We start from the raw sequence: 25,030 nt of genomic DNA, 5'->3' as shown, positions 1-25,030 counted from the left end.
TCCGTGCCTTCCAGTACGCAGTGGTAGCTGATTGCCCTTATTCTTGGGTGTTGCAGAGAGAGTCCCAGCTGGGCCTGCTCAGAACTGTGTTGTCCAACTTCCCTGATGATCAGAATCACCTGGGATGTTTATGACATTTGCAGCTTCGTGGGCTCCAGTCTAGACCTTCTGACTCAGATTTTTCAGGGGAGAGGTCTGCACATTTACAAGTGAACATTGTATTTAGGTCTACACATTTACAAATGTGCATTGCGTTTAATGAGTGGCCCTGGATGATTCTTAACTTCAGGAAAATATGGTTGACATTGTTCATAGAGGGAGAAAACCTCAGTAGTTTTCAACCGTAGCTGCACATTAGGGTCTCCTGGGGAGCTTGAAAAGCTCCGATGCCCAGTTACATCAGAATCCCAGTCATCTCGAACCACATTCTGGGGTCATTTGAAAGACCTCTGACATGGACCAAGAGTCCAGGGTTCTGAAAGAGAAAGCCCTGGCTTTGTCACTAATTCACTGGGTAGCATCTCCAGGCCCCAGTTTCCACACATATAAAATGAGGGACATGGACTAGTACAGTGGGAAAATGCTTACTGTCCTGTGTGGCAGTCTGGTTGGTGGGTAGCTACTGCCTGGGTTACAATACTGAGAACTAGGAAGCTAGGACTGGGCTAAACAGGAGAGTGTCATGATGGATTAATGACGTCTGCCACGCGTGCACAGGAGAGGTGTTGGCTCATACATGAACATGCAAGAGCCAGGCATTCTTGGTCATCTGTAAGGTCCTGTTAAGCCTCTGTGACATAATAATCATGAACATAGCACCAGATTCATTGTGATGCATAGTTGAGATAATCTATGCAAATAACACCTTGCAACCTGTGAAGTGCTGTAGAGGCGCCGGCTATTACAATAACAGTGACTATTTTAGTTCTTGAATGCTGCTTCTTCAACACCTTTTAAGGCAGGGTCATGAGTAGCAAGTGGCCTGTCTGGGCCAGGGTGGGGATAAGGTGTTGAGGTCAGAATGCACCATTGGAGGCCAGGCATGGTGGCTCACACCTGTAATCCCAGCACTTTGGGAGGCCGAGGTGGGTGGATCACTTGAGGTCAAGAGTTCGAGACCAGCCTGGCCAACATGGCAAAACACTGTTTCTACTCAAAATAATAATAATAATAACAAGTTAGTCGGGCGTGGTAGTGTGCGCCTGTAATCCCAGTTATTTGGCAGGCTGAAGCAAGAGAATCGCTTGAACCTGGGGGCCAGAGGTTGCAGTGAGCCGAGATCCTGCCACTGCATTCCGGCCTGTGCAGCAGAGTGAGCAAGACTCTATGTAAAAAAAAAAAAAAAGCATCATTGGATGGGTGATCACATGGGATTACAGGAATGAATAAAGCTAGAACTCTTTATTTCAACCTAACTGAGGAGGGAAATGATAGAGGGAAGACAACATATGGAGTTCTAGTTCCAGTTCTAGTACATCTCCGCCCCAACCAGCCTACAGCCCTGAGTCTTTCTACTCTCAGGCAGGATTATACTTAAGGACACCATCCCGCCAGCCATCCACCCATCCGTCCATCCGTCTACCCACTCACCCACCCACCCACCCCTCTACTCATCCACCCAGGCGTTCATCCATTTATCCATTTACCGAGCATTTTCCATGTACCTGGCCTACCTAGGTGCTAAAAGATAGTCAAGGCTGCTATGTTTCACAACTGCAGGGGCAGCGTTTCCACTGTGGTCTTTGCATAGGTCCACCAGACACAGAGTGAATAAGACAGACAAGGTCTTTGCTGGCATGGATCTTTCACGCTAGAGCGGGGACAGAAAATAAACAAGCAAACAAAGTGAATCAGCAAGATCATTTCACATAGTGGTAAGTTCTAAGAAGAAACCGAAACAGGGTGATAGGATGTGACACACAGTAGCAGTTGGGGGATAGGCTGGGACCCCAGTTTGAATGGGATGCCCAGGAAAGGTGATATTGGAGTAAAAATCTGAATAACCAGAAGAAGCTTTCCAAGTGAAGTTCTGAGGATAGAGCGTTATCAGGCAGGCAGAACTCCAAGTGCAAAGGCCCTGCGGTGGGAACGGTGCTGGAAACCAAAAGAAGGCCAGTGCGGCTGTGTTACTAGAAAGGGGGCCCCATCCAAACCCCAAGAAGGGGTTATTGGACCTCAGACAAGAAAGAATTCGGGGCAAATCCATAGAATAGAATGAAAGCAAGTTTATTACAGAATTAAAGACATAGGCAGGGCACGGTGGCTCACGCCTGTAATCCCAGCACTCTGGGAGGCGGAGGCAGGCAGATCACGAGGTCGGGAGATCGAAACCATCCAAGCTAACACTGCGAAATCCTGTCTTTACTAAAAATACAAAAAATTAACTGGGCATGGTGGCAGCTACTCAGGAGGCTGAGGCAGGAGAATCGCTTGAACCCGGGAGGCGGAGGCTGCAGTGAGCTGAGATTGCACCACTGACACAGCGAGACTCTGTCTCAGGAAAAAAAAAGTAGAGAAACAAAACAATGGCAACTCTATAGGCAGAGCAGCAGCATAGGTTGCTCAACTGAGTATACTAATAGTTCATTCTTTCTTTCCTTCTTTCTTTCTTCCTTGACGGAGTTTTGCTCTTGTTGCCCAGGCTGGAGTGCAATGGCATGATCTTGGCTCGCTGCAACCTCCACCACCCGGGTTTAAGGGATTCTCCTGCCTCAGCCTCCCGAGTAGCTGGGAGTATCCTGGAACCGGGGAATACGGAAAAAGAAAGGGAAAAGTTCTGATGTTGAGTCACCGATGCGCACCCTGCCTCAGAGTTTTGTGAGATACAAAATTCACTCAAAACTAGGTTGGGGTGAAATCTCTCGTCTTCAAAGCTGAACACAACCCAATAGCTACGGGCCATGGGTTAGACGCTGTCGCCTAGGGAGTGTGGACAGACCTGCATGTGTGGACCAGGAGGAAGGCTACTGAAAGTTTTCCAAAGAAAGAGCTCTGGGATCCCTGGATGCAGCCATCTTGGCAGTTTTCCTATGTGGAGTCTGGGTCTCTTCTAGTGAAGAGGAAGTGAATGCACTGGAAAAACCTCAGGTCTTTGTGCCAGACCAGCTAGATTTCACAGACTCTGCCATTTGCTCATCGGGGACTTTTGGCAACTTGCTGACCCTCAGTTCCTTCCCCTATTCAAAGGAGGTCACAGTAGCCACATCACAGGGTTGTGTGAAGGTTATGCAGTGTAAGGGCTGTGGGGTGGGGGGCTGGCTTTCCGCCCCTCCCTTCTGCCCTCTGCTTGGTGTTGATAAGCTGCTCTCTCTCAAAGCATATTGAGGGACGCTGAGTCATTTATAAAACTAAAAATGTTAAGTGCTCCCTCAAATCACTGTCTCCAGAGAAGCAGTTGATAGCCAAGCACATTTGTCCCTCCTTTTCATGCGTGGATCACATTTTAGCGTGAAAATAGATTCTTTAATTAGGGGAGAAAGGAGCATCAGCTCCCATCTGCTGACTGCTAAGTGATGACTCACATGGGACAGGGAGGAAGGGATGCTTCTAACACAGGGCCAGGGTGACCGGTGGGATGGCACCCCACCCTGAGAGGTCCCTGAGGGGCAGCCCTGAAGGTGGGAGACACACAGAGCTTTTGCTGGACTGGAAGGTAATTCCTGGAGACGAGGCAGTCCCAGGGGGCCGGGATGCTGATTATGGAGGAGTGAAGCCTGCATAGCTCCTCTCCCGGAAGGGCAGATCGTGAGGTCCCGCCAAGCCTCTGGCACGGTCTTCTTGTTATCTATGACGGACACATTTCTTGGCTGAGTCCAAGTGTCAGCTCTGCCTCTCACCAACTCTGTGACCTGGGCAATGGATTTAATACCCTTGTACTTTTTCTATCCATAAAATAAAATCGGGAGAGTCATGGCTGCTCCAGATATACTCATATCCTGATGGGGAAAGGCAAATGGCATAACTTCTATTGAGGAAAATGTAGTCATTTCTAGTAAAATACGTATTTGCACTTTGACCCAGCAATCCTGGTAGCAGAAAGGGGTCTTGATCTAGACCCCAAGAGTGTTCTTGGCTCTCGCACAAGAAAGAATTCAGGGCAATTCCATAGAGTAAGAAGAAAGTTTACTAGGCAAGTAAAGGAATAAATGAATGGCGATTCCATAGGCAGAGCCATCCCAAGGGCGGCTGGCTGCCCATTTTAGTGGTTATTTCTGGATGACATGCTAAACAAGGGGTGGATTATTCATGCCTCCCGTTTTTAGAGCATATAGGGTAACTTCCTGTTGTTGCCATGGCAATTGTAAACTGTCATGGTGCTGGTGGGAGTGTAGCAGTGAGGATGACCTAAGGTCACTCTGGTCGCCATCTTGGTTTTGGCCAATTTTTTACTACAACCTGTTTTATTAGCAAGGTCTTTATGACCTGTATCTTGTGCCGACGTCCTATCTCATTCTATGATTAAGAATACCTTGCAATGTGCGGCACATAGCTGGGAAGGCCTGGCAGGGGGCGGGCACAAGTCGGAAAAACACCAACCAGGGAATGGGCAACGAGGCTTGCCTTAATTCAGAGGAACTCTAGGACTTGAGAGAGCCATACAATTTGAAAGACGAAGCACCGTTAAATGCAGAAACTTGTGGTTCAGATAGCTCAGCTGATTAATTTCATGTTGCCACAGTTTGTCATGAAACGAGAATAGGTAATTTCAGCCAGGGATGGTGGAATACAGTGGCGCCTTTCAGCTGCTCAGGAGGCTGAGGTAGGAGGATCCTTTGGGCCCAGGAGTTTGAGTCCAGCCTGGGTAACAGCAAAACTTCATCTTTAAAACAGAAAAACAAAAGAGAACATGGACAAAATGGCTGGAGTCCTGTGAGTTCTAGTAATCATCTTATGACAAGAAAGCAACCTTAAGCCACGTGATATGCTAAGGATGAAGGAAGATAGGGTCTAGGTGCCTGATGACAACATGGAGCTGTCACACAAGCCCTGGATTGCCTACCCTGGGACTTCTCATTATGGGAGAAAATGAAACAATTTGTTTAAGCTGCACACACAAAAAAATGCCTTAACTTACTAGGAATGCAGCCCAGCAGGTCTCAGCCTTATTTTACCTAGCCCCTATTCAAGATGAACTTGCTCTAGTTCAAAATGTGTCTGACACTCCTACCCTTTAAGAATCTATCCCAAAATCACAGTGGCAAAAATATACAACATATATACATCAGTCTATTTGATACAGCATGATCTATACTAGGAAAAGGCTGGGCTGGGCGTGGTGGCTCAAGCCTATAATCCCAGCAGTTTGGGAGGCCAAGGCAGGTGGATCACTTGAGGTCAAGAGCTCAAGACCAGCCTGGCCAACATGGTAAAACGCCTTCCCTACTAAAAATACAAAAATTAGCCAGGCACAGTGGTGGGCACCTGTAATCCCAGCTCCTAGGGAGGCTGTGGCAGGAGAATCACTTGAACCCAGGAGGCATAGGTTGCAGTGAGCCGAGATCATGCCACTGCACTCCAGCCTGGGCAGCAGAGTAAGACCCTGTCTCAAAAAAAAAAGAAAAAGGCTGGAAACAACCAAATATCCATCAGTCAGGCTGGTTGAATAAGCTATGATCCATCTATACAATGGATCCATCTCTATAATTGAATAAGCTATGATCCGTCTATACGATGGAGTACTATGTAGCTGCTACAAGGAACAAGGATTATTTCTATGTGTTGCTTTGGGGTGATCACCAGGATGCAGTGTCACATGAAAAAAGTAAGATGGAAAAAATATGTTCAGTATACAGCCATTTATCCAAGAAAGGAGGGAGGGTGCATGTACACACACACACATATGCTCATGCCTATGAACGCACACACACATGCACACACCCCACAGAACTTTTGAATTGGGAGGATATTTTTAACTGGTTACCTGTAGGGAAGGGGAGGTAGACAGTAAGGTGGAAGGGAAAAGACAGAGTCTAGATTTCTCTGAAAGTGGTTCACAGTGCCCTTCCCTCTGGTTTTGTAAATATTTGGAATCTCTCATAATGCAGCTTTTTATTTTTAAATGATTTTCCTTCCTTATTACACTGGCCAGTGGACCCATGGCACGGATCAGAGCCACCACCAACCTAAAGCCTTACCCTGGACTTTTCTGTGAGAAGCAGCAAGCCTTTCCTTGTTTCAATGACTGGATGACATCTAATTGTTCTGCAGTTTAGCCCACCCTAACTAATACGCAATCCCACCATTTCTCTTCCAGGCCTTACCTTGGCCTTTCCTTCCTGGCTCAAAACCTGTGGGTTCACCTCACAGGTGAGCAACCTCCAGCCTGACCTCAAGTCCTTCTTTTACAATCCATTCTCAAGGAGACAGAAGCCAAGCGTCAGCCTCTTCCTTGGCCCCCCTCCCAGGCTCACAAAGGAGTTGGAGGTACACTGGCAGCTCTATATTATTGCTGTCTACTTGTTCTATAAGCAAGGAGACACTTATTTTGGCCCAGTGGCTTTCATTATTCTCCTTCTCCTCCTTTCCCTCCTCCTCCTCCTCTCCTTCCTCCTGGCACCTCCCTCCCCTCCTCACCCTCTTGCCTTCCCACCCTGCTGTTATATGTGACTTCTAATAAGTCTCCTTAAAAGGAAGGCAGGATTTCCTTCTTTTCCCCTACCCCCATCCACTGCCTGAAATGTGTACGCAATGGTTGGAGCTCTAGTAGCCATTTTGGACCCTGAGGACAAGAGTTGCATCTAGAAGTGACAGAGCAGAGAGCTGGGGGAAGCCCAAATCCCTGATAATTCTGTGGCAACGTCACACCACACCAGCTTTAGGCCACGTACTTCTGAACTTCATAAAAAGATGTGATAGTGTGGCCAGGTGCAGTGGCTTGTGCCTATAATCCCGGCACTTTGGGAGGCCAAGGAGGGCAGATCACCTGAGGTCAGGAGTTCGAGACCAGCCTGACCAATATGATGAAACCCCGTTTAACCCCATCTCTACTAAAAATATAGGCCGGGCGCAGTGGCTCACACCTGTAATCCCAGCACTTTGGGAGGCCAAGGCAGGCGGATCACCAGGTCAAGAAATCGAGACCATCCTGGCCAACATGGTGAAACCCCGTCTCTACTGAAAATACAAAAATTAGCTGGGTGTGATGGCACTCGCCTGTGGTCCCAGCTACTTGGGAGGCTGAGGCAGGAGAATCGCTTGAACCCAGGAAGTGGAGGTTGCAGTGAGCCGAGATTGCGCCACTGTACTCCAGCGTGGCAACAGAGCAAGACTCTGTCTCAAAAAAAAAAAAAAATTAGCCAGGCGTGGTGGTGTACGCCGTAATCCCAGCTTCTTGAGGCAGAAGAATCACTTGAATGGGGGAGGTGGAGGCTGCAGTGAGCTGAGATCATGCCCCTGACTGCACTTCAGCGTAGGCGACAGAGACTCCAACTCCAGAAACTAAATAAATAAAAATAAAAGCTGTGATAATGTGAAAGAAATGAACTTTTATCTGTTTAAGCTGTTGTTATTTTACGATTAAAAACAAAACAGTTTAATCTGTCCTAATTGATAAGTCTTTACTCCCCGATAGCAGCTCGGGATTGCCTCTCTACAGGGCCCCAGACTACATTGGGGCCGAAGGAAAATCAGCTGGTTATTGTGAACTGTGCCGAATCTTAGAACTTCTGCCCAGAAGTAAACACGTCGACTCTGCTCACATCATGTTGACCAAAGCAAGTCCCATGGCCACACCTTACGGCAATGGGGTGGGGACACAGAATCCCCTCAAGGGGAAGGACAAGGAATATTTAGAAATAGTAATATAGTCCATCCTGACAGTTGACAAAACCAAGGCCCAGAGAAGCAAAGTGGCTTACCTGAGGTTTTACAGACGAGTAGGCGGCAGAGTTAGAACCCTGGTTGGGGCCGGGTGCGATGGCTCACGCCTGTAATCCCAGCACTTCGGGAGGCTGAGGCGGGCGGATCACCTGAGGTCAGGAGTTTGAGACCAGGCTGGCCAACATGGAGAAACCCCATCTCTACTAAAAATACAAAATTAGCCAGGTGTGGTGGCGGGCGCCTGTAATTCCAGCTACTTGGGAGGCTGAGGCAGGAGAATCGCTTGAACCTGGCAGGCGGAGGTTGCAGTGAGCTGAGACTATGCCGTTACACTCCAGCCTGGGCAACAAGAGTGAAACCCTGTCTCCAAGAAAAAAAGAACCCTGGTCGGGCTGATCTCAACTCTAATGCTCTTTCCTTTTTACTTTACTATGTCTTAAAAGGAACACTTGATTTGGGAACATATAATGGCTTCCGAGAAGGCAGGCGCATTCTCCAAGTGTCTTCTTTGGGGCAGGGCTCTTCCCCGCTTCTGAAGTCAGTACCCACCCCTTGCTTGGCTCCTCCAGATGGTCTGGAAACAATACGGAAAGCAGGCGCTGCTGTCACTGGACTGACGGAGTCTCGCTTAGCTGCCCAGGCAGAGTGCAGTGGTGTGATTTCGGCTCACCACAACCTCTGCCTCCCAGGCTCAAGCCATTCTCCTGCCTTAGCCTCCCGAGTAGCTGGGAATACAGGCACCCACCATCACACCCGGCTCATTTTTGTATTTTTAGTAGAGATGGGTATCACCATGTTGGCCAGGCTGGTCTTGAACTCCTGACCTCAGGTGTTCCATCCTCCTAGGCCTCCCAGAGTGCTAGGATTTACAGGCATGAGACACTGTGCCAGGCCAATATTCTTTATAAAGAAGACGTAGTAAACATAAAGCCTAGTGAACCAAATAATATAACAGGTAAATAAAATATTTAAGGCAAATACTCCTAATAATACTGAGACCTTAATAAAAATGTATGTATGTTGGAAATTTTTTAAATGTCCCTTTAAGAATTTGACAAGTCAAGCAGTTAAAATATGAGCAAAGACTTATAGAATATGAGTGTTCTAATTGATAAGCTTGGTTTAATAGGTATGCTAGAATCATTTGGTTTAATAGATATAGTTTGAGACCAGCCTGGCCAACATGGTAAATCCCCATTTCTACTAAAAAATCACTTGTATTTTTAGTAGAGACGGGGCTTTACCATGTTGGCCAGGCTGGTCTCGAACTCTTGGCTTCAGTAATTCGCCCACCTCAGCCACCCAAAGTGCTGGGATTACAGGCATAAGCCACCATACCTAGCTTGATTACAGTAGTTTTTAACATGTAATAAGACAAGTCTCCTTTTAGTGCTCTTCATCTTCATAATTTGGTTGGTTATTCTGAAACATTTATGGTTTATATTTCCCTTAAAAATCACTCCTTCCCTCTTCAAAAGACTGTTGAAGATATCATTGAAATTGCATTAAATGTATAAATTAATCTGGAAGAATTGATGGTTTTATGCTATCAGGCCTTCCATTCTATTTTTTCTTGTTTAGAATTGACTTTGGTAGCTGTGTCATGAATATTAAAATATATATACATAATAGACTAAAAAGGTCAGAGGCAGTGGCTCACGCCTGTAATCCCAGCACTTTGGGAGGCTGAGGTGAGTGGATCACAAGGTCAGGAGTTTGAGACCAGCCTGGCCAATATGGCCAATATTCAGTTGTAATTTTCAACTCCAGCATTTAGTTATTTTTAATATATAATTTGTTTCTTTATTGAAATTCTCTGTTAAGCATTGTTCTTATACTTTCCTTTAGTTCTTTAGTTGTGGTTTCCTTCAGTTCTTGAGCATATTTAGAACATCTGATTTAGGCCAGGCATGGTAGCTTACACCTGTAATCCTAGCACTTTGGGAGGCGGAGGTGGGTAGGTCGTTTGAGCCCAGGAGTTTAAGACCAGCCTTGGCAACATAGTGGGATCCTGTCTCTACAAAAAATATATGTATATATATAATAATTAGCCAGGCATGGTGGTGTACATCTGTAGTCCCAACTGCTCAGGAGGTTGAGGTGGGAGGATTGCTTGAGCCCAGGAGGTAGAGGCTGTCAGGAGCTGTGATCGCACCACTGCACTCCAGCCTGGGCAACAGAGCAAGACCCTGTCTCAAAAAATAATTACATTAAAATAAAATAACTGACTTAAAGTTTTTATCTAGTAAGTGCAATATGTGGACTCCTCAGCAAAAGTTTCCATTAATGACATCTTTCGTGTGTATAGGCCATACTTTATTTTTACACGTCTCATGATTTTTGTTGAAAACAGACATTTTAAATAATATAATGTGGCAACGCTGGAAATCAGATTCTCCTTTCCAGGGTTTGTTATCATTGCTATTTGTTTAATGAATTTCTTGACCGAATTCTATAAAGTCTGCTTATATTCCTTCTCACATGTGGCCACTGAAGTTTCTGATCATTTAGCTTACTGGCCAGCTAATGACTGGACAGATATTTCCTTAAATGCCTGGAACCAGAAAGTCTCCCAGTCTTTGCCAGGGACTCTGTGTGAGTTTGGGGCATGCTTCAATGCTCAGCCAAACAGCTTCAAATACTATCTTAATCTTTACTTTTTGCTTGCACAGTTTCAAGGCCAGTCAGAGGTGAGGGCTGAGGGCCTTCTCAAGTCTTCTTTGAGCATGTTCATAGCCCTGGGCACATGCGTGGCCGTTTAGAGTCCCAGGAATATATCGGAGTTCTTCCCAGCCCCCTAAGAATATCTCATTCCTCAATTTTTCCTTTTAAGTTTTTTAGTTACTTCATTGTTTGCCCTGTAATCACTGCCTCAGACAGCTCTGATATTAAGCAATAGCTACTGGGCCAGGTGCTGTGGCTCATGCCTGTAACCCCAACACTTTGGGAGGCCGAGGCGGGTGGATCATGACATCAGGAGATCAAGACCATCTTGGCCAACACGGTGAAACCCCCTCTACAAAAAATACAAAAATTAGCCTGGCATGGTGGCACATGCCTGTAGTCCCAGCTCAGGAGGCTGAGGCAGGAGAATTGCTTGAACCCGGGAGGTAGAGGTTGCAGCGAGCTGGGATCATGCCACTACACTCCAGCCTGGCAACAGAGTGAGACTCCATCTCAAAAAAAAAAAAAAATTAGCTGGGCATGGTGGTGCGCACCTGTAATCCCAGCTGCTTGGGAGGCTGAGGCAGGAGAATCGGCTGAATGTAGGAGCCAGAAGTTGCACTAAGCCAAGATGATGCCACTGCACTCCAGCCTGGGCTACAGTGTGAAACTCTGTCTCAAAATAATAATAATAATAATAATAATAATAATAATAAATAGCTACTGATTATTTTTGACAAATTCCCTCAGGAAAAAGGCTTTTGGTACTGAGCACGTTCTACATCAGGACAAATAGAGAGAGCCTTGCCAAGTGGGGTTTTCCAGACCACTGACGAACAATTCAAATAGGACCATTCTCTGGGAAGGGGCTTTGAAAGGGTGCCATTCCCCGTTCTAACACCTCCAGTAGCTGGAAGGGTGCTGACTTTTACCATGTTTATAGCCTGTTAGTTCCCAAGGTTGCCATGAAGCTGGGGAGAAGAGAATGGGAATAGCACAAGTTAATACCCAATTTATTTTTTTCCACATGGCTATTCATTGTCCAAATAGTATTTATTGCAAAATCTGTCTTCCCACCTGTCTCCCTCAATTTGCACAATGCTTACTTATATACTGTACTAAATTCTCGTAAGAATTAAGTTCTCCTTTTGGACTTCCTGGTTTGTTCTCTAAGTTTGTCTATCTGTTCATATGCCAGTACCATATTGTTTTAATTATGAAGGCTTTGAATTATATTAAAACAGCCAGTAAGAATATTACTCTTTCATTGTTTTCCTTTCGTGCAGTTTTCCTGCTTGTCCTTGCTTGTCTATTTCTCTGTACGAGCTTTCAGAATCAACTTCTGTCATTAAAAAAAACATTGCTTGTGTTTTTATTTAATTTGCACTGAATTTATAAGTTAATTATATATGAAGACCTTGTCTTTATTAGAAAAACAAAAAGGAAATAAATAAAAAAGAGATCACAGTAGGAATTAGAAACTTTTTTAAACTGAGTAAGACAAAAATACTGCATATCAAAAGTTGTGGGACGCAAAGACACGCTTAAAGAAAAATTTAAAACTTTAAATGAACATACAAATGCTCCTGGATTATAAGGTTACATTCTCATAAACTCATCATAAGTTGAAAATATTGTAAGTAAAAAATACATTTAATACACCTAAACTACTGAACATCATAGCTTAGCCTGGCCTGTTTTATGCGTGTTTGGAACACTTACATTAGCCTACAATTGGGCGAAATCACCCGGCAGCAGAACACAGCGTAGAATAACCCGTGTTTACCCTCAGGATTATGTGGCTGACGAAGCTGCAGTTTACTGCCACTGCCCAGCCTCGCAAGAGTATTGTAGGGCATGTTTCCAGCCTGGGAAAAGACCAAATTCAAAATTTGAAGCACAGTTTCTACTGAATGCATATTGCTTTTCACCCTTGTAAGGTTGAAAAATCGTAAGTAAAACCATTGTAAGTTGGGAACCATCTGTATTAGAAAAGAAAAAAGACTGAAAAACCAAAATGGTAAGCGTTTCATCTCGAGATGTCAACAGCAGAACAACAAATTGAACGCAAAGAAAGTAGAAAGAAGAAAGTAATAAAAAGCGGAAACTAAATGAAATTTAGAAAACCAACATATCCTAGAGTATCAATAAACTAAATGGTTATGTCTTTGAAAGAATGAGGCCAGGCATGATGACTCATTGCCTGTAGTAACAGCACTTTGGGAGGCCACAGCAAGAGGATTGCTTGAGGTCAGGAGCTTGAGACCAGCCTGGGCAACTTAGTGAGACCCACCTCTCTACAAAAATTAAAAAATTAGCTGGACATGGTGGTGAGTGCCTGTAGTCCCATCTACTCAGGTGGATGACGCAGGAGGATCACCTTAGCCCAGGAAGTTGAGGCTGTAGTGAGCCATGATCATGCCACTATACTCTAGGCTGGACAGCAGAACAAGACCTTGTCTCAAACAAAAAAAGAAAGAATGGAAGGGACTGATAAATCCCAAGCAAGATTGACAAGAAAGATAGAAATACAGAAAAAGACATAAATAATGAATGGCAGCAATGAAAATGGAAATCTCACCATAGATTTCACAGACATTAAAAAGATAAGAAAAAAAGATGTGAACAACTTTATACCAATAAACTTGAAAAATTAAACCAAGTGGGCCAGGCGCGGTGGCTCACATCTGTAATCCCAGCACTTTGGGAAGCACTCAGGGCGGGTCACCTGAGGTCGGGAGTTTGAGACCAGCCTGACCAACAGGGAGAAATCCCATCTCTACTAAAAATACAAAATTATTCGGGTGTGGTGGTGCATGCCTGCAATCCCAGCTACTCAGGAGGCTGAGGCAGGAGAGTCACTTGACCGGGAGGCAGAGGTTGTGGTGAGCTGAGATGGTGCCGTTGCCCTCCAGCCTAGGCAACAAGAGTGAAACTCTGTCTAAAAAAACAAAACAAAACAAAACAAAACAAAAACTAAATTAAATGTACAAATTCCTTGGAAAACACAAGTTAGTAAAAGTGACATAAGAAATAGAAAATCTGAATAGTCATATAACTATAAAACACATTTAATGCATAATTTAAAGTCAATTGACAAAGAAAACTGCAGGCCTAGATAACTTTACTAGCAAATTCTGCCAAACACCTAAGGAAGAAACAGTGCTGATCTTGAAAATTCTTCCAGAGAGGTTTAACAGCCCGGAAACGGAAGTCTCTTTCTTTTTCGTCCTCTTTCCCGGTTGCTGCTCACTGTCTGGGTCCGCGCCTGCTCCCAGCGCATCTTGTCACCATGCCTCAGAAAATCGAGGAAATCAAGGACTTTCTGCTCACAGCCCGACAAAAGGATGCCAAATCTGTCAAGATCAAGAAAAATAAGGACAGGGTGAAGTTTAAAGTTTGATGCAGCAGATACCTTTACACCCTGGTCATCACTGACAGAGAGAAGGCAGAGAAACTGAAGCAGTCCCTGCCCCCTGGTTTGGCCATAAAGGAACTGAAATGAACCAGACACACTGATGTGACTGCATTAAAATACTGAAAAAAAAAAAAAAAAAAAAGAAAATTATTCCAGAGAATAAAATAAGAGATATTATTTCCCAACTTATTCTGTGAAGCCAGCAAGAATTTTACAATCTACCTGAAGATTTGGTGAAAGGAAAATTATAGGTCGATCCCAATCATGAATATAAGTGCAAAAATTCTAAGCAAAATATTTCCAAGCCGATTTATGAATGACCAAGCTGGATTTCTTCTAGGAATGCAAAGTTGGTTTAAACATCTGAAAATTAATCAACATAACTTATCACATCAACAGCATAAAGGATACAAGCCATATTAAGATCTCAATACATAGAAGGAAGAGAGTTGTTTTGATAAAATTTAACATTCATTCATGAGTCTTTTTTTTTTTTTTTTTTTTTTGGAGAGACAGGGTCTCACTATCTTCCCCAAGCTGGTCTCAAACTCCCAGCCTCAAGCAATTCTCCTGCCTTGGTCTCCCAAACTGCTGGGTGTGAACTACTGTACCTGGCATCTTTCATGACTCTTAGCAAACCAGGGTTGGAAAATAACTTCCTTAACTTCAGAAGGGCATCTTAATAAAACCTATAGTAATTTTGGTATGTAATGGTAAAATGTTGAAAACTTTCCCTTTGAGATCAGGAACAAAATAAAGATGCTTGTTATCACCAATTTTGTTTAACATTGTGTTGGCTTCGTGCAGTAGACAAGAAATCATTGAAAATAAAGAAAAAAAACTGTCATTATTTGCATATAATACATGATGTATGGAAAATTCAACACAGTAAAATCCATAAAGAAAAGCAAGGTAAGTTTTTTGTTTTGAGATGGAGTTTCGCTCTTGTTGCCCAGGCTGGAGTGCAATGGCCCTATCTCGGCTCACTGCAGCCTCTGCCTCATGGGTTCAGTCAATTCTTCTGTTTCAGCCTCCCAAGTAGCTGGGATTACAGGCGTGTGCCACCACGCCTGACTAATTTTGTACTTTTTAGTAGAGACGGGGTTTTTCCATGTTGGTCAAGCTGGTCTCGAACTCCTGACCTCAAGTGGTCCACTCGCCTTCGCCTCCCAAAATGCTGGAATTACAGGTGTGAGCCACTGTACCCTGTCCAGTTTTAAATAAGTTTAGTGAGGTATTAGAAACGAGCTCAAAATACCATTCCATTTCTATGTTTTAAGAAAAAACATGAAATAAAATAGTTGCCATATACAATAGCATAAAAATATAAAATACCTAAGAATAAATCTAATGAAATATGTTACAAAGTAAATCTAGAAGAATGGGGAGATATTGTCAATGGGAAGTTATCTTAATTTGGGGTCCTAAATTTTGACTGGGAAGACACAGGATCAGTGAGGATAGGATAAGTAATGCTGCAGTAACAATATAACTCCAAATTGCAGTGCCTTCAGGCAACAATGCTGATGTCCCACTCCTGGGTCCACCTACTGCACAGCATGTATCTTCCTCCTTCTGGGACCCAGGATGAGAGAACAACCCCTCACCTGGAGCATGGCTGGTCACTCTGGCAGGAGGAAACAGAGTAAGGCGAGCCACATGTTGGCTCAGAAAACGTCACCCAGGAGTGACAGAGCAAGTCTCATGGCCAAGCTTAACTTCAACAATAGTGGGCAAGTACAATCCTCCCATGCTTAGGAAGAATGAGGAGCCAGGAATGGGTGGTGACCAGAACTAATGGCCTCCACAGACCTAGTCGGCCAGCCATCTTGGGTGGCAGTGCAACCTTGTCCAAGCAGGCTTTGGCAAGAAGAATGTTGGCACCGATTCAGCACCTGATCGGGGTCCCAGGAGTAGGGACAAGTCAGAAGCTTGAACTAGACTAGCCCATGGCTAGGGATAAAGAGCGAGGGCAGTATTTTTCCTCACTCCCCCTTTCTCCATGCCTGTCCTTCCTCGTCCTCACTGCCTCTGCTTCTCCTCACTTCTCATCCTCCTCTTTCCCAGCCCTCATGGATTTAAGGCTCTGAAGTGATGTATACCTGTTTTTACTTAGTATTGCCTTTGGAAGCCTCTATACCTCAAACCACCACCAAGAGCCAGGTGCAGTGGCTCAGCCTGTAATCCCAGCACTTCGGGAGGCCAAGGTGGGCGGATCACTTGAGGTCAGGAGTTCGAGACCAGCCTGGCTAACATGGTGAAACCTCGTCTCTACTAAAAACACAAAACACTAGCCGGGTGTCGTAGCGGACGCCTGTAATCCCAGCTACTCAGGAGGCTGAGGCAGAAGAATCGCTTGAACCTGTGGGGCGGAGGTTACAATGAGCTGAGATTGCACCACTTCACTCCAGCCTAGGTGAAAGAGCAAAACTCTGCCTCAAAATATATGTATATATTATTATACCTGTTAAAGGAAAAACCTTTACTTATATATATTTTTTGAGGTGTAGTTGTTGCCCAGGCTGGAGTGCAGAGGCAGGATCTCGGCTCACTACAACCTCTGCCTCCTGGACTCAAGTGATTCTCCTGCCTCAGCCTCCCGAGTAGCTGAGACTACAGGCACCCACCATGTCTGGCTAATTTCTGTAGTTTTAGTAGAGACAGGGTTTCACCATCTTGGCCAGGCTGGTCTTGAACTCCTGACCTCAACTGATCTGCCGGCCTTGGCCTCCCTAAGTGCTGGATTACAGGTGTGAGCCACCGTGCCCAGCCAAGCAAAACTTTAGATGAATTAATTTTAACAGCGTTTAATGGACCAAAGAATGGTTTGTGAATTGGGCAGCCGTCAGAACCAGAAGGAGTTCAGAGAAGTCTACTTCGCAACATGGTCAGGGAGCATTTACATACAGAAAATAGAACTGAGAGACAGAAACAGCTTGACTGGTTACAGCTCTGAGTTGGCCTTGTTTGAACGTGGTTGGATCTGTTGGCAGCCTGAGATTGGCAGAAGCATGGCTGCTGTGATTGGCTGAGACTCTGCCAATCGTTACACAAAATATTTACTCATAAGTTAGGCTTTTGGTTTGTTAGCATACTAAGTTAGGTTGCAGTGCATTATGGGCTCAAGGTACAGAGGCATCCTCTGGCTAAATTTAGTTTAATTTAACATATTACTGCCTCTGAATTTCAGCTAAGATTTTGCAAGTCACTCAGGGTATCTTTATAGGCAAATGGAAAAATGTGACTGGTTAATCGTAAAATCATGTGAGATCAAGGGAGGCAGTACACCTGCAAAGAGGAATGATTAAGGAACTAGTGTCAGCTTTCAAAGCAGGTGTTTGCTGGTGTGCCCTTAAATATTCAATTCAGAACACAATAAAGTGATGCTTCAGATTAAGAAGAAAAAAAGACTCAATTTTGTGAACACTTTGGGGAAAAAAGTAAAGTTAGAACTTCACCATAGTATCATATTCCAAAATGAATTCCTCAGCAATTAAGGAGTTAAATGTGAAACACGAGTTGAAGTCTACAAGAAGACAGGGGTACACATAGGGACACAGAAACAATTTTAAATCGTGTAAGGCTTTTTGATTCCTCTTCCACTCAGTAACTATTAATAGTTCGGGATGGGGAGTTGGGAACCACTGTGTCCCCTTAGCGGCTCTCACACCCTGAGTGAGTGTCATGGAGTTAGCATCTTGCTGAGCCGAGTGTGATTCTAACATTAAAAGACAGATCATGGCTGGGCGCAGTGGCTCACGCCTATAATCCCAGCACTTTGAGGGGCCAAGGCGGCGGATCACCTGAGGTCAGGAGTTCGAGACCAGCCTGACCAATATGTAGAAACTCCGTCTCTACTGAAAATACAAAATTAGCTGGGCGTGGTAACACATGCCTGTAATCCCAGCTACTCCAGAGGCTGAGACAGAATTGCTTGAATCTGGGAGGCGGAGTTTGCAGTGAGCTGAGACGGCGCCATTGTACTCCAGCCTGGGCAACAGGAAGGAACCTCCGTCTCAAATAGAAAAAGACAGATTACATTTCACACAGTGTGGCCTCAATGCAAGCCACCCACCCACTTACCCCAGAGCCTAACCAAGAAACCATGATCCATTTCAGTAACTGAGGAAAAACTGGCCGTGTTGTACCAAACACCAGACAATGTGTCCAGCAGCAGTAGGGCCCTTCTGTGTATGGTTTCAGCTCACCTTTTGGCTAAAATTCCTAAGGGATGCAGCACCTGGTATCTGGCTGGCATTCCCACTCCTCCCACTCTTCCCTAGCAGCCCTCTTCTCCCCTATTCTGCTCTACTTTTTTTCCTCAATATTATTTGTCACTTCCTAACCATGTTGTATAATTTACTTATTAGGTTTATTGTTTATTATCTGCTCCGCCTGCGGTTCAGAACATGTCACCCCAAAATACACCACTTTGGCATATTGATTATTTTGAGCAAAAGGAAATTGAGAATCAGCCATTGCAGAAAAAGCTCTTTACTGCCCACTCCACTCAGTTCACTAAGCTGCCTAAAATAAAGCAGACATTTCCCTTTTAGTAAAGGAAATTAACTTTTTTTTTTTCTGAGATGGAGTCTTACTCTGTTGCCCAGGCTAGAGTGTAGTGGTGAGATCTTGACTCACTGCAACCCCCACCTCCCAGGTTCAAGTGATTCTCCTGGTTCAGCCTCCCAGGTAGCTGGGAGAAGCTGGGATTACAGGTGCCTGCTGCCATGTCCTGCTAATTTTTGTATTTTTAGCAGAGAAGGGGTTTCTTCATGTTGGACAGGCTGGTCTCAAACTCCTGACCTCAGGTGATCCACCTGCCTCATCCTACCAAAGTGCAGGGATTACAGGCATGAGCCACCACACCTGGTGAAATTAACTTTTATAAAGGAAAAAAAAAATTTTTTTGAGACAGAGTCTCTCCCTGTCCCCTAAGCTAGAGTGCAGTGGCATGATCTCTGCTCACTGCAACCTTTGCCTCCTGGGTGCAAGCAATTTTCCTGCCTCAGCCTCCTGAGTAGCTGGGATTACAGGCGGCTGCCACCATGCTGGTCTCCAACTCCTGACCTCATGTGATCTACCTGCCTCAGCCTCCGAAAGTGCTTGGATTACAGGCGTGAGCCACCGTGTTTGGCCCTGGCTACCTTCTTGAATTTCATATTTCTGTGGGACTCCTTTATCTGTATATCTAATTAAAATGGTTTTTCTGGGCCAGGCCTGGTGGCTAATGCCTATAATCCCAACACTTTGGGAGGCCAAGGTGGGTGGAGCACTAGGTCAGGAGTTTGAGGCCAGCCTGGCCAATATGGTGAAACCTGGTCTCTACTGAAAATACAAAAATTAGGTGTGGTGGCACACACCTGTAGTCCCAGCTACTCGTCAGGCTGAGGCAGGAGAATTGCTTGAACCTGGGAGGCGGAGGTTGCAGTGAGTCAAGATTATGCGACTTACTCCAGCCTGGGTGACAGAGCAAGACTACATCTCAAAAAAACCAATTGTTTTACTCCTGTCAATCTAACTTATATCAATTTAATTCATAGACCAGACAAAAAAACCTAGAATGGTAGAAGGAGCAATTTTTCCTCCCCTACATCTCACCCCCAGCAAACTGGAAGCTCCAGAAGAATAGGTAATTATCTGTTTTGTTCACTGATAGACCCAAAGCACCTAGAACAGAACCTGGCACCTGGATGGTGCTTTATAAATATTTGTTACGTTAATGCACCTCGGGCTAGGGAAAGCCTTTCCAAGCTTAATATCGGAGAAAGAAAACACAAAATAATATACTGGTAAGTTTGCCTATGTAAAAGAATAAAATTTCCAAACTACAACCACAAAACAGAAACAACTGAATCTCTAACAATAAGAGATCAATAAATTAAATGATTGCATATCGATACAATAAACACGCATACAGGAGCTAGAAAGATTTAGGCAGATAGTGAGGGCAAAGGGTCCTCAGCAAGGTTTCTCTTTTAACAAAAAGCAGCCCCCAAATCATTTCTCTTCTAACAAAGAGCAGCCCGAAAAATCAAACTGCAGATACAGCCAAGCAAGCTGGAAGCTTGCACAGGTGAATGCCGGCAGCTGTGCCTGTAGAAAAGGACTACCTGAGAGCCTGACATGTTCAACGTGCAGGCTCCATCCTCCCTTTTCTTTGTCACCATGTGTACAATAGAAAAGCAGGCGATATGGCGCGGGCCAGGTAGAGAACCACCTGCATAACAAAAGGGGAGGGTGGGGCGGCCAGCTTCTTCAGGTGCTCTGCAAACAGCACACCTAGTCCTAACCAGTTCTTCTGCACTATGCAAATGACACACCTGGTCCGACCAATCTTTTGTGCCCTATGTAAATCAGACAGCGCCTCCTCAAGCTCATCTATAAAACCTTCTGCATTTCACGACGGAAGCCGCCACCCATTTTCTCTGGAACCCTTCTCTGCGCAGAGGAGTCTTCCTTTTCTCTTATTAAACTGCTGGTTTGTGTCGGCATCCTAGTTTTCCTTGGCCCAGGTACAATGAACCTCCGTTATTACCCCAGACAACGTTGCGCGCTCCAACATGTGGTGCTTTTTTTTTTTTTTTTTTTTGAGATGGAGTTTCGCTCTTGTTGCCCAGGCCGGAGGGCAATGGCGGGATCTCGACTCACTGCAACCTCCACCTGCCGAATTCAAGAGATTGTCCTGCCTCAGCCTCTGGAGTAGCTGGGACTGCAGGCGCCCACCACCCACGCAGCTGATTTTTATATTTTTAGTAGACACGGGGTTTCACTATGTTTTTCAGGCTGGTCTTGAACTCCTGACCTCAGGTAACCCACCGGCCTCGGCCTCCCAAAGTGCTGAGATTAGAAGTGTGAGCCACCACGCCCGGCCATGTCTTGCCTTTTAAAATGGTTTTTAAAATTAATATGTACCATTGTCAGAGGCGTTTGAACCAGAGCGACTCCCTCTGTAGCCCAGGCTGGAGTGCAGTGGCATGATCTCTGCTCACTACAACCTCCGCCTCACGGGTCCTGGTTCAAACAATTCTCCTGCCTCAGCCTCCGGAGTAGCTGGAATTACAGGCACACCCCATCATCCCAGCTAATTTTTGTATTTTTAGTAGAGATGGGGTTTCACCATGTTGGCCAGGCTGGTCTCAAAACTCCTGACTTCATGATCCGCCTGCCTCAGCCTCCCAAAGTGCTGGGATTACAGGAGTGAGCCACCGTGCCCAGCCACAATTCCATCTTGAATAGGGGCTGGGTAAAATAAGGCTGAGACCTACTGGGCTGCATTCCCAGAAGGTTAGGCATTCTTAGTCACAGGATGAGAGAGAAGGTCAGAACAAGATACAGGTCACAAGGACCCTACTGTTAAAACAGTTTGCAGTAAAGAAACCAACCAAAATCCACCAAAACTAAGATGACAATGAAAGTGACCTGATCATCCTCAATGCTCATTATATACTATTTATAATACATTAGCATGCCAAGAGACTCCCACCAGTGCCACGATAGTTCACAAATGTCATCGCAATGTCACGAAGTTATCCTATACGGTCTAAAAAGGAGAGGAACACTCAATTCCAGGAATTGTCCACCCCTTTCCTGGAATACTCATGAATAATCTGCCCCTCGTTTTGCATATAATCAGGAAAAGACCATAAAAGTGGACAGCCAGCAGCTCTTGGGGCTGCCCTGCCTTTGGAGTGGCCATTCTTTCATTCCCTTACTTTCTTAATAAACTTGCTTTCACTTTACTCTGTGGACTCACCTCGAATTCTTGCTTGCTTGAGGGCCAAGAACCCTCTCCTGGAATTTGGATCAGGACCCTTTCCAGTAACACTGTCATGATGAAGTGTGTGATACATTCTGAAAAGAAAGAACAGATTCTAAAATGTTGATCTAATGTTTGTTTAAAGAGGCATAGAAAAACTCTAAGATTTTTTCCCAAGGGTGAACTGTCAGTAGATAAATTGTTGAAATGATAATTACCAGTACCAAATTATTTATTAATGTTGCCTGTAGGCATTCAGGAGATAGTACAGAGGTCCTGCCCAATAATCCAGAAATCCCTTTATATTTTCACTGATTGTCATAATTACTGCTGTTTTGCATTTTATTATGATGGCTTTTATTTTAAAAGTTTCCTATAATACATGAAGACTAGTGTATGTATCTACATTCTCTTTTTATTTATTTATTTATTTAAAAGCCTACGGCAGCCGGGCATAGAGGACATGCATCCTCTCCCTGGAGGAAATCTCCCATCGTGATCCCTTTGCCGTCCAGGCTCTGAGCTGAAGCGGTGGCCATGAGAGGGACTCCTTCCTTAGCGCGGATGCTCCCTGCTCCCCGCTCCGTGCATTGATCTCGCAAGGGTCAGAGGTTGAAGGAGCAGGGCCAAGGTCATGCTGTCCCTGGAAACCGGATCACATGCTTGCCATAAAGCACACTGCCCACAAGAGCCAGGCCAGAGGTGACCTCTCCAGCAGCAAATCCATCAGGAGAAAATGGACAGGCAGACCAGCCAGAAGATGGACAGAGCATTGCTAAGGGGCCAGAGATAGTTGGACGTTGACAAGGAAAAGGAAGTTGAAAAAAACCCAGCCTGGCTTGGTGGCTCACACCTGTAATCCCAGCACTTTGATCACGAGGTCAAGAGATCGAGACCATCTTGGCCAAGATGGTGAAACCCCGTTTCTACTAAAAGTACAAAAATGAGCTGGGCATGGTGGCACGTGCTTGTAGTCCCAGCTACTCAGGAGGTCTGAGGTGGAAGGATCACTTGAACCTGGGAGGCATAGGTTTCAGTGAGCTGAGACTGCACCACTGTGCTCCAGCCTGGAGACAGAGCAAGACTCTGTCTCAAAAAAAAAAAAAAAAAAAAGCCTACAGCACCCAGTAATCCCAGGCGGTCTCCCATCCAAGTACTAACCAGGCCCAACCCTGCTTAGCTTCCGAGATCATACAAGATCTGGGCACGTTCAGGGTGGCATTGCCATAGGCTACATTCTCCATTCTCAACCAGCATATTGTAAATACTTAATAAATATTTTTAACCCTAAAGAAAATACGAACAACGCAAAAAAAAAGTATAAAAAAGTATCTAGACTGGGCACATTGGCTCATGCCTGTAATCCCAGCACTTTGAGAGGCCGAGGTGGGCGGATCACAAGGTCAGGAGATCAAGACCATCCCGGCTAACATGGTGAAACCCCATCTCTACTAAAAATACGAAAAATTAGCTGAACATGGTGGCATGTGCCTGTAGTTCCAGCTACTCCTGAGGCTGCAGCAGAATTGCTTGAAGCCAGGAGGCAGAGGTTGCATTGAGCCGAGATCCAGCCACTGCACTCCAGCCTGGCGACAGAACTAGACTCTGTCTCAAAAAAAAAAAAAAAAGTATCTGAGGCCAAGTGTGGTGGCTCATCCCTATAATTGCAGCACTTTGGAAGGCTAAGTCCTGTGCAACATGGCAAAATCCTGTCTCTACTAAAAATACAAAAAAAATAGCCAGGCCTGTTGGTGCATGCCTGTAGTCCCAGCCACAAGGGAGGCTGAGGCAGGAGAATCACTTGAGCCTGGGGGGGTGAAGGCTGTAGTGAGTTGAGATCACACTACTACACTCCAGTCTAGGCAACAGAGAAGACTCTGTCTCAAAAAAAAAAAAAAAGTAAGTATCTGGAAAATAACACTAACATTGGCTCATCTTTGGACAATTCAGTTATGATTGGGTTTCTTTTGCTTCTCTGTATTTCATCATTTTTCTATAATAAACATTTACAGATTGAACATAAGTAATTTTTAACTAAAAATGAACAAATTAGCAGAATTAAAAGGCAAACAACAAACTAGGAAAAATAAATGCAATATAGTATATGTAATTGACAAAGGATTACAACCAGTGATGGTTAATTTTACGTCAACTTGACTGGGCCTTGGAATGCCCAGATTAAACATTTCTGGGTGTGTCTGTGAGCATCTTTCTGGATAATATTAGCATTCAAATTAGTGGACTCTGTAGAGAAGATTTCCCTCCCCTGTGTAGATGGGAATCATCTCATCCTGGCCTGAATAGAACAAATAGCAGAGGAAAAAGATACATATATATGTGTGTGTATATATATATATATATATATATATATATATATATGAGGATCCTAACTAATACAGTGCCCTTAATATATAAAAAAGAGTTCTCAAAAATCAGTAAGAAATTTTCCCTCCTGCCCTTACTCTTGTTGCTCTGCTTTTTTCCTTCCTTTTCCTTCTCTTCCCCTTCCTTCCTGAACAATTTGGTCCTAAATTCATTGGGTGGGGCAAAGCAAGGTACACATCCCTGCCAATGGCGGGGGTGGTGGAGAGCCCCAGTGGCCCAGAGCAGACTGTCAGATCCCAAGCAGGGTGAAGAGGTCATCCACAGAGAATTGCCCCACATGGGGTGCTAGAGGCAGAGCAGGGCGAGGAGGGGGCCCATATAGGGGCCCAGTGCAGCATGGGTGTGGGAACTCACATAGAGTAAGGAGGATGTTCCCCCAGAGGGTGCCTGGTGCAAGGAGTCAGGCTTGAGAGGGGTGGTGTGGGGAAGACAGGCTAGCAGGGTGGGGAAGGCATCCACACAAGGAGGCAGTCCAGCATGTGGTATCACATCCCAAGCATAGTAAAGGATGCTTCCATGTAGGGGTGGGGCAGGGAGAAGCCCAGCATGGGAGCTCAGTGACTGAGTGGGGTGAGGAGCATGCCAGGCAGTGGGAGGCTAAACACGGGATGCTGGAGCCTGGTGGGGTGAGGAGAGCATCTGTCCCAGTGTCCCAGTGAGTGATGTTGAAGCACAGGTGAGTGGAAGAGTGTTTGTGTGGGGAGGGTCACTGGCACCTTGACAGGAGGTTTTAGAGCCTAAGAAGAGTAAAGAGGAAGGAGGCAGCACTGTGATGGAAGATTGACTGCAAACAGGAGAAGTGATCAAATAAGGATAACAGGGAGGAACCTGCTTACCCTCTGACAGTAAAGTCAGAGAAGGGAGTTACAAACATGGAATAAAGAAAACGTGAATGAATCCTGGGGCACTCCATTGGAATTGGAGGTATTAGTGTAAATTCATGATTTTTCAACACACGTTGATATAGAAATATAGATATAAGTGTG

General features: G+C 45.0%; 2 long non-coding RNA genes and 2 pseudogenes across 2 annotated transcripts; 3 read left to right on the top strand and 1 right to left on the bottom strand.

Annotated features, from left to right (window-relative positions):
* Positions 1-4,399: 4,399 nt before the first annotated feature.
* Positions 4,400-5,051, top strand: LOC116553455. The gene is made up of 2 exons (XR_004269755.1): positions 4,400-4,681; positions 4,844-5,051. It is a non-coding gene; the product is annotated as an uncharacterized LOC116553455 (long non-coding RNA).
* A 5,837-nt stretch (positions 5,052-10,888) lies between these two features.
* Positions 10,889-11,165, top strand: LOC116552659. Its single transcript, XR_004269484.1, has 2 exons — positions 10,889-10,928; positions 11,092-11,165. It is a non-coding gene; the product is annotated as an uncharacterized LOC116552659 (long non-coding RNA).
* A 2,311-nt stretch (positions 11,166-13,476) lies between these two features.
* On the top strand, positions 13,477-14,079 carry LOC116553453 (annotated as a pseudogene).
* An 8,692-nt stretch (positions 14,080-22,771) lies between these two features.
* On the bottom strand, positions 22,772-22,891 carry LOC116553594 (annotated as a pseudogene).
* Positions 22,892-25,030: the final 2,139 nt, after the last annotated feature.

The sequence above is a fragment of the Sapajus apella genome, unplaced genomic scaffold, assembly GCF_009761245.1.
Source record: "Sapajus apella isolate SASKATOON/1434 unplaced genomic scaffold, GSC_monkey_1.0 scaffold12, whole genome shotgun sequence".
NCBI classification, from domain to species: Eukaryota; Metazoa; Chordata; class Mammalia; order Primates; family Cebidae; genus Sapajus; species Sapajus apella.
The sequence above is the reverse complement of the archived record's forward strand: the minus strand, read 5'-3'. Positions and strand labels throughout refer to the sequence as shown.